Below are 5753 nucleotides of genomic sequence, written 5' to 3'. Positions count from 1 at the left end.
TTCTATTTCCAGCTGTAATCTGTGGGCCACAACCCACTGACTGTTGGGAGGCCTGTATATGACTGGTGTCAGTGTCATTTTTACTTTTGCAGTTCCTGACCTCAACCAACAAGGATTCAACATCTTCTAATCCTATGTCACATCTTGCTGCTGATTTACCAGCAGAGCCACACCACCCCATCAGCCTTCCTTCCTTCCTCCGATACATTGTGTAACCTTGAACATTCAGCTCCCAACTACAACCATCCTTCAGCCACGATTCCGTGATGGCCACAACATCATACCTGACAATCTGTAATCGAGCAACAAGATCATCCACCTTATTTCTCATACTCCATGCATTGAGATATAGCACTTTGTGTACTGTATCTGCTACCCTTTTTAATTCTGCATCCCTAATGCACTGATACTCACCCTGCTGGCTGCCATTTTCTCTTCGCATCTGTCCGCCCTATCTGACAGTCTGACTGCACGCTATCTTTGCATTTTACCATCAGTCCTCTCCCTTCACTCCAGTTCCCGAGCACCCCCACCCCCACCAAATTAGTTTAAATCCTACCCAACAGCTCTATGAAACCTCCCTGTGAGAATATTGTTCTCCCTCGGGTCGAGGTGCGACCCATCCCTTTTGAGCAGGTCATTCCTCCACCAGATGAGATCCCAATGATCCAAGAACCTGAATCCCTGTCCCCAGCACCATCTTCTCAGCCACGCTTTATCTGTCAAATTATCCTGTTTCTACCCTCACCAGCACGTGGCACAGGCAGCAATCCAGAAATTACAACCCTGGGGGTGCTGCCTCTGAGCTTTCTACCAAGCTCTCCAAATTCTATTTTCAGGACCTCTTTGCTTTTACTTCCAATGTCATTGTCTCAAAATTTACCAAAATATCTGGCTGTTTTCCCTCCCTCTCTAAAATGCTGCAGACACGATTCGAGGTATCCCTGACCCTGGCACCCAGGAGGCAACATACCATTCGGGTGTCCCGTTCACATCAATAGATTCTCCTGTCTGTTCCCCTGACGATTCAGTCCCCGATCACGACCACTCCCCTCTTCTGCCTCTAACAACAGTGAGAGATGCTGATCCGGAAGGTGGAAGACCTGTGTCACTCAGAGTCTGCACTCACAGTGCACATGAAGGACTTGTGTATTTTCCTGACAATCCCGCTCACCACACTGATACCTGCTTTTATTCCCTACAATATTATCATCAGTATTAAATTCCCAGCTCCTCTGGTAGATCCAAACTCATGTCCTGGTGTGTTAGTGCAGTGTGCCTGGGATCAGGACACAGTGGTTCATCTGCCAGTCCCGTGTATTGGTTGTATTGTGACCCTGTGCTGGTGTGTCCAGGGGTCTGACATCTCCAGCTGACCATGTGACAGTGATGCCTCCCAGTCGGTGGGGTTGATGTGAAATAAACTTCAGTTCCCCTTCAGCCCAGTATTACAGACAATCTTTGCCTCAAATTGGAACTAAAATGAGCTTCATAAACAAGGAGAAATGAATCTTTGTAAGTTTTACCTCGATTAATAGCATCAAGCGTTTCTCTCAGCACTGTGTTCAACAAATAGGGGTGATCAAATTTTTCAACCGGTAGGGTCTCATCTGTCACTGACAATTCCTGGACATCATCATTAATCCTGTAAATATTAAACTGCTGGTTATAAATTGCTATTCTGAACTATTTTACAAATCCATTCAGGGTTTCAGTAAAGAGCCTGTCGTACCTTCTGTTCCGATGAGCTTCCTCCTGAAATAAATAAAACACAAATGCGATTAGAATTGGACTTACTGTCCACATCCTGAACTTCATCCAAATCATTACAAGGTGTTGAAAATTCCCACTCCCACAGTCACTCACACACACGGACAATACAGAACCACGGGGTAAATGACAGGGGAAGTTTCTGAATGTCAGACCATTACTGAGAGGATGAAACTTACAGGGAAGACAGGACAGGTTGTGCATTATCATCTGGATATGACGTCAGGCTGATAGGATGGAGGAATTTAAGATCAGTGATGTATGTGATTGTGTGCGGGTGGAGGAAGTACCTCTATTTATGGGGAGACGTGGGGAGATGTAATTCCAGATGGATTTTAACAAATTCCACAAGAAATTTAGTGAGGAGAATGTGGAACTCAGTGCCACAGGAGTGGATGAAATGGAACAGCAGAGATTGAATGTAATGGGGAGGCTGGATAAACACGTGAGGGACCAGAGATTTCGGGGCATTGTTGCTGGGTGTGGTGAGTAGGTGGGTGGAGGATTGTGAAGCAGGGAAATTGAGAGGAGAAAATGGGCCGAATGGCCTGGTTATGTTTTGAACGATTGAATGTTATCTGTAAAAGTAAAGAGACAATAATAGTTTCCCTAATCTGATGGAAACCGAATACAGAAGATAAGTCTGATGTGTGGGTCAAATTCTTTGTTCTCACTGATTGACAAAGAGACCCTCACACCCACCGCACCAGACACACTCACAGCCTGTGACTGGAAATGGGAGTTAATGAGAGTTTTAGAAGATATTTAATGTAGAATTAAGGGCACAGTCAGCAGCTCTGTGTTATGATCAGCGTAAATAATTTCAGAGAGATTTGCATTCTGTCCTGGGATGTACAGAAGTTGTGGAAGTCCAGTTTTGGGACAACAGACAATAGGTGCAGGAGTAGGCCATTTGGCCCTTCTAGCCAGCACCAGCATTCACTGTGATCATGGCTGATCATACACAATCAGTATCTTGTTCCTGCCCTCTCCCATATCCCTTGACCCCGCTATCTATAAGAGCTCTATCTAACTCTCTCTTGAAAGCATCCAGAGACTTGGCCTCCACTGCCTTCTGGGGCAGAGCATTCCACATATCCACCACTCCAGCGTGTCCAATCCCTTAATAATCTTAGTATTATGGGACAACAACAACCCTGAATAGATGCATCAATTGTCTGGTGAGAAACAGTTTACTGCCATTTGTAAATGCTGTGTGTTGGAGCAACACGTCTGTTTTCTGTCTGCATTGTATTCTGTGTTACCTGTTTATTATGGTAACTCGTCACGTGAGTGGGGACGTGGTAAAAGCGAAGGGAAGAAGTTACATATCTGTACTTTGTTCTGGGCAGCTTTGAGCTGGGGACGGGCGGATGTCATTCTGTTCTTGACCGCTGTGTTGCAGCTTACTTTACAATGAATTACCCTGAAGTTTCATCGCTTCAAGATTGTATTTTGCTAATGAAGGACTGAAAGCGTATCTTGGACATTTTGAAATGTCATTATTGGAGTGATGGGAGGGCGCGTCATGTAAATATAACAGCTTGTGTGAGGTCGCCAGAGCGACAATTGATTTGTTAGAATTGGCCGCTGTGCTGTGTTTATTTCAAATATGTAGTGCCATTTGACAGAAACAAATTGAAATATAATCCCTCACCTTGAGAAATATCACACTGTCTTTTTGATCCATCTGTTCCTTTAACTTAGTGATTTCCTCCTGAATAATCCTTATATTCTCTTGAATCTCCCGAAGATTTTTCTCCATTGGATTGAGAATCCTCTTCTCTTCTTCCCTGAGATCCCTGAGTAAGCTCTGCTCTTTCTCAGTGATAATCTGGCGCAGTTCAGCAAACTGGGATGTGATATGGGACTGAAGGCTGTGTGACTGTTCCTGTCGAATGAAAGGTGAAGATTAATATACTGCATTGCTGTGCTCTGTTTCCTTTTGTCGTTAAGTTCGGTCGATTAGAGTCCATGCTACTTCTGAGTGCATTCCCGTCAACACCATTCACTCACGTTTTCCTGAAACCAATCATCACTTATTGACCCATAAACTCCATCTGATTCACACACACCCTCCCCAACTTCACAGGGTTAGATGTAATTAACCATTCATCCGGCCTGTCCTTGGGATGTGTCTGAAACTGTCATGGCCACAGGGAGAACATGCAAACTCCACACAGACAGCACCAGAGGTCAGGATCGAACCCAGATCACTGGAGCTGCGATACTCTGCTATTCTGCATTAAAGGGATCAAAACTCGACAGTAATATCAGAAATTCCGCTCAGGAAACCTCACCCGAACTCCGGAAATCTTCTCTTTCTGTTGCTGCTCCTTTTCCTGGAAGTCTGATTTCTTTTTTGTGAGAGAGTCTAAGGAAGATTTTAGCTGATCCTGGAAGTCAGAGAATGAAGTAAATAGAAACAAAGATTCATCAAAAGAAACAGGTAATCTAACCCGATTATCACACAAAATGCCGGAGGAACTCAGTGAGTCAGGCAGCATCTATTCAGGGGAAATAAGCAGTCGGTGTTTCGGGATGAGACCCTTCATTAGGACTGGGAAGGAATGGGACAGAAGCCAGAATAAAAAGGTTGGGGATGAGAACCAGCTGACAGGTGACGGGTGAGACAACGTGAGGGGGAACGTGGGGGAGGGTGATGAAGTGAGAAGCTGAGAGGGGACAGGTGGAAGAGGTAAAGGGCTGGATTAGAAGGAATCTAATACAAGAGGACAATCGACCATGGAAGAAACGGGAGGAACTGTGCTGTTTGCGGCCCTGAATGGTGACGAGGGAGGAGGTTAGGAGTCAGGTGTAGCACTTGTCCCGCTTGCAGGTGTCGGTGCCAGGAGGGAGATCAGTGGGGAGGAGCGAGTGGATCAGGGCGATACAGTACGTAGAGCGCGATCCGTATAGAGAGCGGAGAGTTGCGGGGTGCGGAGTTGGGCTGTGGGACGGAGAGATGCTAGAATCCCGTTGAAAATGGTGGAAGTTGCAAAGAATGATGTGTTGGTTATGGAGGCTCGTGTAATGGTAGGTAGGACAAATGAAATGTGTTAAGTATTTAATTAACGTTCGTTTTTACCTTGTAGATTTTAACAGCTTCTTTAATCAGCACGAATCGATGCTCTCTGTGTTCCTGCGCAGCTGCACAGATCACACAGATCAGTGTCTTGTCCGTTTCACAAAACAGCTTCAGTTCTTCCTCATGTTCCTCGCAGTAACGTTTACTTTCCTTCCCTTTCGGATTCAGGTTAAGATTTCGAGCTTTTTCAGCCAGATTTGCTAAGGCCCGATTCACCCGGAGGGTGCGGTCAGCAAACACCGCTCTACATTCCGGGCAGGAGTTTCTCTCCTCCCTTTCCCAATACCGTGTGATACAAGAGCGACAGAAGTTGTGTCCACACTCCAGTATAACCGGATCGGTGAAGAAATCCAGGCAGACGGGACAAATTGCCTCCTCGCTCAAACTCTCAGCCGGTCCTTTCGAAGCCATGTTAACTCCAGCACTTCCTGATTCAGAATGCTTTCACTTTCTGGGAGCTGCTGATCCCCTGCAGTACCGCGATTGTCCACTACGCGCGCTGCAGTCTCAGAGAATGAACATTCTGCTGCTGGATAATGTAACTGCCCGTCGCGGCAACGCAGACCGCAACAACTATGATTGGTCCGCTTGGTAACATCGCATTTCCTCCTGTCTATAGGCATACTATCCGCACACTGATGCGAAATAAATGGTTGGGGACGATGAACCAAATCGTCAAATCTTGCTCCCGACATCCGAAAATACTTGAAATGCATTTCCTCGTCCATGTCTCTCAGTGGCCGGACAAGCACAGAAAATTCACCCTCCTTCTGCCTCAATCCGTTCAATGGTCGTACATACCATCTCCTCCTACGTCTCACTTTTCTGCGTTGCAGTAATGTCACTAAAATTAACCCTTGTTCAACATTTATTAGCGCCAAATCCAACATGATGT

At 45.8% G+C, this 5753-nt stretch overlaps 1 long non-coding RNA gene across 1 annotated transcript; it reads right to left on the bottom strand.

The window, feature by feature from the left end:
- Positions 1-1575: 1575 nt before the first annotated feature.
- LOC140724013 (uncharacterized) lies at positions 1576-3583 on the bottom strand. Its single transcript, XR_012098022.1, has 3 exons — positions 3428-3583; positions 1733-1755; positions 1576-1645 (listed from the first exon to the last, which is right to left on the bottom strand). It is a non-coding gene; the product is annotated as an uncharacterized lncRNA (long non-coding RNA).
- Between the last annotated feature and the right edge of the window lie 2170 nt (positions 3584-5753).

Source organism: Hemitrygon akajei, unplaced genomic scaffold (genome assembly GCF_048418815.1).
Source record: "Hemitrygon akajei unplaced genomic scaffold, sHemAka1.3 Scf000152, whole genome shotgun sequence".
NCBI classification, from domain to species: domain Eukaryota; kingdom Metazoa; phylum Chordata; class Chondrichthyes; order Myliobatiformes; family Dasyatidae; genus Hemitrygon; species Hemitrygon akajei.
The sequence above is the reverse complement of the archived record's forward strand: the minus strand, read 5'-3'. Positions and strand labels throughout refer to the sequence as shown.